Consider the following 10,585-nt stretch of genomic DNA (forward strand, 5'->3'; position numbering starts at 1 on the left):
TGTGAGTTGGCATGTCCTGCCCGCAGATTTGCATGACCTGTAAACGTATGTAGTAAGCTTTAAAAAGAGCATAAAATTTCTAAAGTTCTCGTTGTTTTGTCCTTATCAGGTGACGTCTGACATTCGCAGGAAAATAGACGCTCGAGAGGTACCTGCTTGGCTGAGATTGGTGTTAGTGCTTCTCGGGGCCTGTGCCATCCTGAAATTGGCAGGGATGAAGCGTACCGACTGCCATATCCTTCAGGATTTACATAGTGTCCTGATCACTGAAGCTGATTGCACCAGTGAAACTGCTGGACAATTATTGCTGAGACCCATTAAAGGCGTAAATTTTGTAAGAGGCCAAGTTTGAAGACTACGAGAGAGCTACTTAACGACACAAGGAGTTGTATAAAACCAAAACGTCATGATATCAGCTGAGACTTTCAGGAAACGACTTATCTTCCAAGCTATTTTCTGCTAGAAATGATGAGCCTATACTCCAGAGTTAAAATATGAGATAAACATTTTAATTGCTATCAAGTTTCATTTGAAAGTAATAAAAGTCTAAAGCTTACGACTGTCAATAGCACCTATCCTCGAAATATGTTTTTGTAAGATAATTGTTCTCCAGTTGATAAAATAAAAATATTTACTAGATTTGACATTGAATGAAGGTTCCATATGCGCAAAATTTCAGCAAAACGGCAATCAATAAAAATTTATGCGCACCGAAATAGTTTCCAGACAGTCATTTAAAAGAACTGGTATTTTGTAATTATACGCCTAGACAAACAATAGTTTCCTTTTAATGGTTACTTATATGAAATTATAGTTGTAAATTTTCTTATCGAAAATGCACGAGAAAAAAAGTTATAAAATTGATGCATAGCAGCACCCATGAACTCTAGAATCGAGATGATGTATCGCCACTTTTGGCTTGCAGGCGTACCAACCCTTCTGAAGTTGACCTACACTCTTTTATTTTAATATCCTCTGAATTATTTCGAAATTTATCCTTAGAAACGTCTAGTCTCATTAACTAAATAATCCACCGGGAGACAGCGGTGCCTTTGAGCCTTCTTCGACACTGAATGTGAAGTGGTGGCTCTTTCAAAAGTGCAGCTTGACATTTCTTTTAATCTTCTGAGGATTAATGTCCCCCAGTTTTATTCACGCACACACACACACACACACACACACACACACATATATATATATATGTGTGTGTGTGTGTATACTACTATATATATATATATATATATATATATATATATATATATATATAATCTCTCTATCTGTATATAGATATATGTACATACATACACACACACACACACACACACACACATATATATATATATGTATATATATATATATATATATATATATATATATATATATATATATATATATATAGAGAGAGAGAGAGAGAGAGAGAGAGAGAGAGAGAGAGAGAGAGAGAGAGAGAGAGATGACAGATGAAGATCCTTGTGATGCGAAATCTTTACCGTACGCAATGCAGCGACCTTCGGGTCCCATAAATCTTTAAGGATGAGACTGCAAGCCTCATGCCCTGGCCGTGAATCACAATAATTGAATAACCACCAGGTGTTTTATTCACTATTCAGGCCATCAGAGAAACAATGGATTTTTCAGTAAACAGCCCCTACTCGTTGTTCCTCAGAATTTGTGTGTGTGTGTGTGTGTGTGTGTGTGTGTGAGGTTGCAGATGAAAGAAGATAACAATCCTTTACCTATTCATTATCCGACTGCTGAATCAAAGAGAATTTCATGTACAGTAAAAGCTAAAGGAAAAATGAGCAAACTCTTTCATGCTACTCGTACTTCAACGGCTCTTGACGTGATTACCCAACAACAGAGCGTGGAAGAAGGAGGGATAGAGACGAACTGATAACATAGATCACTGGTTTAAGACTGAAAGGGAAGGAGCCCTTTCAAGCGAGCGATGAGAATCGTTAGTGAAATTCGCGGTACGTCGTTCATCTTTAGCTATTTTTTTTTCCAGGTTTTATCCCCGTTTCTACCCTTCCCTTAATGCTACGCCATTATTCTATACACCCTTTTAGAAATGTTTACTTGCGGCTGCGAGGGTTAGGGTTTCATTTTCAGTACTTGAAGGTAAACAGCAGTCTCCCTCCATTGTTCAAAGAGGCAAACTGGTATGATGGATTCTTCCTGGCGGAAATTGCTCAGGGACTCCAGTTCCAGTATAAGTATATTATTTCCTTTTTCTCTTCTCTTTTTCCTTATCTCCCTACAGTTTCTAATGTCCACGAAGGAGACTCCTTTGCTTCTCCTGTCATCGTAGGCTAAATACCTTCAGGATATTACCGAAATAATGACCTTCCTCTGCTAGATTCCCAGTTGTAAATGCAACAGAATTTGATATACAACGTAATATATTCACATTGTCGAAAATGATCAAATAATTTTTTAAGATTACTTTTTATTGATTTCTTCCTGTAATAAACTCGTCTAGAGACTTTAGATAGAAATTAGGAATGTTAAATTATTTGGATGTTCATGGACAGATTAGCTACGTGACCTTTGACGAAGTTCGTCTCTATATTTTGTTCTTGTTAATATATATTTTTTATTTAATAAACTGTTTAATATTTTATTTATTACATATTCTTCCCTACCACTTCTTTGTTTCAAGTTTGATATTCTTGTATAGTTGAAGTATGATTTGCAAGTACTAAAGAATACAAGATTTATCTGAGTAAATACAAAATAATTTATTTAATCTGATTCGGCTAAGATTAAAGAGGTACACGAAGTAAAAAAAAAAAAATGAAGTATTCGGCGAAGCGAGATCTGCAGCTGCTACAAATGGTAAGTCAAACAGAGAGTGAATTGATAATCTACACTGTTGCCTTTGTTCCTTTGCATCATTGTGCAAGTGGTTTTACGACCCTGTTCTGTCGAAACAAAAAGTTTTTCAAGACTCGAAAGCATGAACTGTCTAGAGTTTCTAAAGCTTACAATTAAAGACATAGTGTAGCTTTACCACACATATAGCTGAACAATCTGACACCATCAGTTTAGAAAAATAGACTTCATATTACCACCATATAAACAAATTTCATTTCTGGTAATCTCGGATTCTGAGACATATAGAAATAGATGACATTTTAATTTTGTCGGATATATTAAAATTCCATTCGTACACCAACTTCAGTATGATTTCCTAGGTTTCAGTCTTGGGATTAAAGAATTAATTGGGATTAATTTCTTTGATGTCATGCTTGATCTCTCTGTGAAACATTCAAACAACCAGTTCTTTGTGAAAAGTGTTAAGTCAAAGAAGCAGAAGTAATTGTAGTTGGATATGTGAGCACTAATAGTCACTTGTTAGTAAATAGAAATTGCATAATGTTAATTTATATGTCATCATTCAGTACAGTCTTGTATTAAGATAACCATAAGAATGCAATTTCCCTCTGTCAGTCGCGTTGCAAACGTGGGAAATGTGTCTGCACGAACATGAAAATCGAATCATGATCGCATATCAACATTCTCAATGAATGTCGTATTATAATTGATTTTTCATCAAAATGGGAAGATTAAAGATACAAATACCATGTCCGTCCCTTCCTCTCCCCTACATCTTTTTTTTTTAAATCACATGTTGCCGCTTATCACTCACCGAAAACGAAAGAATCCGTAGAAAAAGGGTCTGAAACCCTGGTCAGTATATTGCAGGTACACAAGCCATGCGTTCATTTTGCTACCGAGCATCGGCACATGAATCAGAGTCCCGATATTTTTTAACGTGCAAAATACGACTTCAAAGCGCCTTTAAGCTTTTGACTTCCCTTCTGATATCAATCTTTTCATAAGTCAGCGCTAATGAACTTGGAAGATAAATTTCCGCCGCTCCACACGCCGTTCGGACCGCTGGATAAACAGATGGAACTGAAATGCATTAAGGTCAAGGGAGACTGTATCCTAAAGATACTTGCCTTCAAAGGACCTGTTACGCGGGAAAAAAAAAATATTGAATGAAGAGGCAAACATAAGCACTTATAAAATGAAAGTTCTGGAAGGTTTGTCTCAAGCCATTTTTGATACTTGTTCTTTTTTTAAGTATAAAATTTGGTACAGAACTATTGCGATGACATGAACGAATTTGATGTTACCTTGCAGAGTTAATACATTTAAAAGGACATTGTATATTTTCGCAATGGGGCATTTACAAGCGCATTCCATTAGGCCCTGAAGCTTAATTTAAGTGTCTAATCATTCGCGGAAATTGCTGCGGTAAATAACGATTAACACAGTTAGCTGTGCCGGATAACAGATACCAATTTCATATATACAGTAGTTCCTTAGTTCCAAGAATAAGATTGCTCTCTCTCTCTCTCTCTCTCTCTCTCTCTCTCTCTCTCTCTCTCTCTCTCTCTCTCTCCCTCTCTCATGACAAGCAAGTGGGACATTTCTTGTGGCTTCATAAAAAGCTGGAGGTGTCTTCATGTTTTCCAAGAGAGAGGGAGAGAGAGAGATAAAAAGATAGAGAAGCTAAAAGGACACTGAAATGCTTTCAAGGTAGTCTTTCTGCTTCGTGGTCACTTTTATCCGATATAAAATGATGCTATTCCTTTCATTTGGCAACCTTCTCTTACGTGGGTAATTCCTACCAGCAAAAGGAAATGGTGCACATAACTGAATGTTGGACTTTACTTTCTACACTAACTCAGAAAAAAGTAAACCAATAGTTTTCGTTGATTTGATCAATGCGCACATGCACACACACACGCGCGCGCACACACACACGCGCGCGCACACACACATATATATACTGTGTGTGTATATATATATATATATATATATATATATATATATATATATATATATATAACACATATATATAGATATATATGTAATGTGTGTGCATAAAAACGTATGCACATCTATAAGGCTCGAGCACGTCTAACTGTATCTATATAAAGAAGACTTTTATGGTGTGAATAATTCACTGACGACATTTGTGCAATAAAAGGCTTTACTGAACATCGAATACACATTTACTCGAATTACGATGATACACCAAGACCAAATCTGCAAAATAAAAAATATGAATTTCTTTACCAAGGCAAATGCCTTTCCTTTTGTTGAACGTAAAACTTTCTGACTTTTCATCATCCGTTTCTTTTTAAACTGGATGGGATATTTTCTTTTTCCTCCTTCTGATTAGCCACAGGATTTACCTCGTTACTTATAATGTCAATAAAGAAAATTTATTATCATTATTATTATTCAGAAGATGAACCCTATTCATACGGAACAAGCCCACCAAAGGGGCCATTGACCTGAAATTCAAGCTTCCAAAGAATATTAAGGTGTTCATTCGAAAGAAGTAACAGAAGGTAATATGAAAGGAAGAAAGAAGAGATCAGTTATTGGAAAAACAGATAAACGAACAAATTAATAAATAAACAAATAAAAATGCAAGTAAATTATATGACACTCCCCAATTCATGCGTGATTCTTTCTATCGTTCTTCAAATGTACATTTTTTTTCTTTTTGGCTACTACCGTACCTTCATCTTCAGATATATTAAGCTTATCTCAGGCCAGTATCTACTTCTTACCTGCCACATCTCCATCATCGTCTGTTTAATAATAATAATAATAATAATAATAATAATAATAATAATAATAATAATAATAATAATAATAATGTATATCCTAACACAAACTTTACTTTCATCACAAACATTTCTTAGCAAAATACTATCGTATAGATGGTATCACCGGCTTTCTTAATATCTTAAAAAAAAAAAAACACTACTCTTCACCTAACAATTCTTTCCTTTTCCGCCATTACTGTCTTAAAGTGAAACGATGAACATACTCCTTGGGTTTACTGAGGCCCGCTGATTCTTACAATCACTCCAGTTGCCTCTCTCATAACACAAAGTCACTTGATTTCTAACCTCACCAGTTGCTGTCAAACTTACCACTTTTCCAGATCTGCCTTACAAACTTGGCCAGCCATTTATTTACAGTACAACCACCAGGTCGCAGCACTTTCTATCTAATCACATTATTTCCTAGTTATTTCCCTTCCCCTAACCTTATATTTGCCTTTATTATTATTATTATTATTATTATTATTATTATTATTATTATTATTATTATTATTATTATTACTGCAGCAAAATCAAGCCTCTACAAACTAAAGGCGAAATTAAATGCGGATGCGTTAGGATATAATAATAATAATAATAATAATAATAATAATAATAATAATAATAATAATAATAATAATAATAATAATAATTATTATTATTATTATTATTATTATTATTATTATTATTATTATTACTGCAGCAAAATCAAGCCTCTACAAACTAAAGGCGAAATTAAATGCAGATGCGTTAGGATATAATAATAATAATAATAATAATAATAATAATAATAATAATAATAATAATAATAATTATTATTATTATTATTATTATTATTATTATTATTATTATTATTATTATTATTATTATTATTATTACTGCAGCAAAATCAAGCCTCTACAAACTAAGGGCGAAATTAAATGCAGATGCTTTAGGATATAATAATAATAATAATAATAATAATAATAATAATAATAATAATAATAATAATAATAATAATAATAATAATAATAATTATTATTATTATTATTATTATTATTACAACAGCAAAATCAAGCCTCTACAAACTAAAGGCGAAATTAAATGTAGATGCTTTAGAATATAATCACACATTCATTCGGGAAAGTAAATACGATATGCGAAATACCGTGATGGAATCAGCCTCTTTAACGTTAGGGAGAGACGAATCCTGATTAGTAGATTAGGGGCTTGGTATTAGCCCGTTGATGCAAGAAGCAGATCAGTAACTTCACCAAAAGCGTCGCAGGTTTCCATTGGAAATATTACAGCTCTTCCCCTGATGCATATCTTTATAATCTGGGGAAGCAATATGACTGAGAGATGGACTTGGATATAGGATTACCGAGCCATATATATCAATATTTAGGAGATCACTTTCCTTATGTATTTGAGTCGCTGAATAAAGCCGGTTCAGGATTCGGTTAAAAACAATAACACCGTCCCAAGTTGTATACTATATATATATATATATATATATATATATATATATATATATATATATATATATATATATATATATATATATATATATATATATATATATATATATATATATATATATATAAAACTGAATCACGAAAATATGGAACGTGATGAATATATAAATAAAGACAAGATCCACGAAGGAAAGAGAAACAATGGAGAACTGCAAGGCCTTTCGACTTCTTGTCCTTTACTTAGCAGACTCAGGACAAGTAAAGGACAAGAAGTCGAAAGGCCTTGCAGTACGCCATTGTTCCTCTTTCCTTCGTGGATTTTGTCTTTATTTATGTGATATATACATGTATATGTATATATGTATATATATATATATATATATATATATATATATATATATATATATATATATATATATATATATATATGATATATGCTGTATGTGTGTATACACATAAATGCATGTGAGTGAAATCACTAGTTCGGCCACGTACAGACATTCATGCTGGAGGTAGTTAATCAATATTATATGTATCGCCGAGGAATGTGCGAAGCTTTTATCTTTAATCATTTATAGAGTTCCTGGACGTTTATTGTCACAATCTCCAGGAATATCCAGAAAATTTGATGGGACCAGTTTAAATTTCATGACTGAAGCAGAAATACCTGTAAAGTCTTATTACCAGCTTATGACCTTATGCATTATGTCAATCTGCCATCTAATTAAATGCATTATGCATTATGTTGATCTGTCATTCACATTCCCTCTTGCTGAAGGCAACAGCTCCCTCAGTTCGATGTGAACTGACATTTCTTTCGACATGTGTGATCTGACGCTGGAAGATTAACATAATTCCAGCGTCCGATCATAAACGTCTAAAGGAATGCTAATTCACAACGAACTGACGGAGGAGCCGTTGTTTTCAGCGACCGAGAATGCGAATGGCAGGGCCATGACACTACACAAGCAACCGGCTTTGCGCTTATTATAATTCATAAGGTCGTCTTTCAAGAAGTGGAAGAGCACTGACGCCTCTTCAAAGACGCGGCTCCTTTGTAAAGGAAAGACATCAGTGCCGAGGCCTTTGTCTGCGAAGCCAACTTCAGGGCTGAATTCATCTCCTTCATCGTGCAAATTCAAATGTTAATGGGCATCATTAACCTGATGTGGAGGTGCATCTACCTACCTGTCGAGGCAAGATGCCAGAAACGGGATTTTGGCAAAAGGTGATCGGTGAAATATGTTTTCATTGTGAGTGTGAAGTCTGCATATCAATAGAGCTTGGTTTTTGTTCGGGAAATGTCGGCGCACGAGAGACAGGTGGTTTGTACTTTTTTTCTTGTCTGGTATTCTTTTCATGCACATAGTATACCAGATTTAGATGATGCAGAAAGCCCCATCAACCTGACCCCCGCCCCCCAACACACACACCCCACCTCCCGATAAAAAATGACTAAACAGCAAGTTAATATCTCAGACAGCTCGGTAGGAATCAACCATTCATCTAAGTTTCTTTGAGAAACCAGGTCGCTTAGTTCACTAGAACAAAAATGAGCATGGTTCTTTCCAGAAAATGTTAAAACAAAAGATCTAAACGATTTGACGCCAATTTCATCATCTCTTTACACACAGAGATAAAAAAAAATGTTAGAGGACACCATCTTCAGTGTTTCTAATAACAAAAAACAAAACAAAAAATACGCTTCGCACGCAATATGACGCCAAGTAGTGCTCATTCCTCGTCAAGCACAGTGGTGACAATTCTCAGTGAGTCTTGGTTTTATCAGATCTTATCAGACAGAAGATAAGATTGTGTTTTCACTTTATTCTACGTGGGGGCAAAGTCAGTAACTGGAGCAATAGTTTTCCAAATACCAATTTTTCATATTCAAGGAAAAAATTCGAATCATCGAACACGTATGGTAGATTTAGGCTCATTAGAATCATTTTCATTGTCATTCAGCCGCCGTATATAAAGTATAAAGGACAGCATCAAGCAACTAGTACGCAATGAACGGAGTAGAAAGTCCTTTAGAAAGTGCTTCAGTTCAAACCTAGAAACCTAGAAATGAAGTGGTAGGAATTAGGAACCATTGCTCTTCGAGTGGCCTATCTAGCAGCAATTTGGAAAAGCATATAAATCACGAACGACGAAGAAAATGATTGAAAGAAGGGACTGGTGGCCATCAGCCATTAATTTTAAAAAAAGAAACTACCTTGCTTTATATATATATGCCAATACATGAATGAATACCATAGAGAACACATTTGGAAAATGACTCCGTAATAGTTCTATCGTTACAGCGTGCTTCCAAGGAAGGTTCAGGAAGAAGTAAAATCATTCAAAGACTTCTGCAATGGATATAAAAACCTGATTTACCCATCGGAGAGGATATTATAAAAGAGGGACAAGCGAGTGTGTATTTCGGCGCATGGAAGTACTGTTAAATATGTGAATGACTTTTGCGCATATTCTTCGAGATTTGAAGATTCACTTTGAAATATATAGGTCTTAGACGGCTGGAGTTTCCTAAACCAAAGATGCAGACTGGACGGACCGAGGAAAGGATACCGAGTCTTGAAAAGAGTAAATGAATGTTATGCCAAGTAAAAAAGATAACTACCTGAAAAGCAAAGTGAACAACGCGTGTTTTTAATTTCTGTAATTCGAGGTAACTGACGCCTGTTTTCCAGGAGCGAGAGGAGACGGTGGATCAATAATGAGGAGAATGCGTGACGTGTAATACCCAAGGAATATTGGATGTAAAGACAGGCTGAGGGGGGGAATAGTGGGTAGGTGTGGGGTGGGTATAGAGGTACCTGAGCCTCGTGAAAAATGTCAGCGGGTAAGAAATATGAATTACATGACCGAGGCAAGACTAATCAGATTGATATGTGAAGGAAGGTGATTGGAAAGAGAAAGCAGAGAAGAAAATTAGAATGATTAATATAGTTTCCAATGAAAAGGATACCAAAAGTCATTATCGGGCTTAAGATCTGTTTATGGGTAAAGCAACGTATGGGCGCAAAATTAATGTTACATCAATCCACTTTAACCCTTTCGCAGCGGAGTTTATTCTGACTCTCATTCCCAGCTACGTGCACATTTGAAAGTGCTTCCAGCTTAAAAAATGAAAAATGTACTATACCTATAAGCCCTATATTTTCAGGAATGAACTTCATTTTAGCTTGCAATTAATACATCATGCGTCAATAAATGATTAAAAATTGGAAAAAGTAAAAAAAAAAAAAAAGAAGTCATTGACTCTGAGGTCTTCGTTAGTGGCACAAGTAATCCTTTTAGTACACTATCAGTGTATCATATATTCATGTTCCGTATTTGCAACACTTCTTGTACTGTACATTCTGTATAAATGCTATACTTCAAAATATGTACAAAATAACATAGATGTCTTTATTTTTTTAATGATACCAATCATCCTTTCTCTGCGCCATCAAACTGATATCTGTCCCTTGCAAGTACTGCTCT

The 10,585-nt window shown here is 34.9% G+C and overlaps 1 protein-coding gene across 1 annotated transcript in view; it reads right to left on the reverse strand.

The window, feature by feature from the left end:
- LOC136843914 (gametocyte-specific factor 1 homolog) overlaps positions 1-10,585 on the reverse strand; it is a 451,321-nt gene that overhangs the window by 165,518 nt on the left and 275,218 nt on the right. The window lies entirely within an intron of this gene.

The sequence above is a fragment of the Macrobrachium rosenbergii genome, chromosome 12 (genome assembly GCF_040412425.1).
Source record: "Macrobrachium rosenbergii isolate ZJJX-2024 chromosome 12, ASM4041242v1, whole genome shotgun sequence".
Taxonomy (NCBI): domain Eukaryota; kingdom Metazoa; phylum Arthropoda; class Malacostraca; order Decapoda; family Palaemonidae; genus Macrobrachium; species Macrobrachium rosenbergii.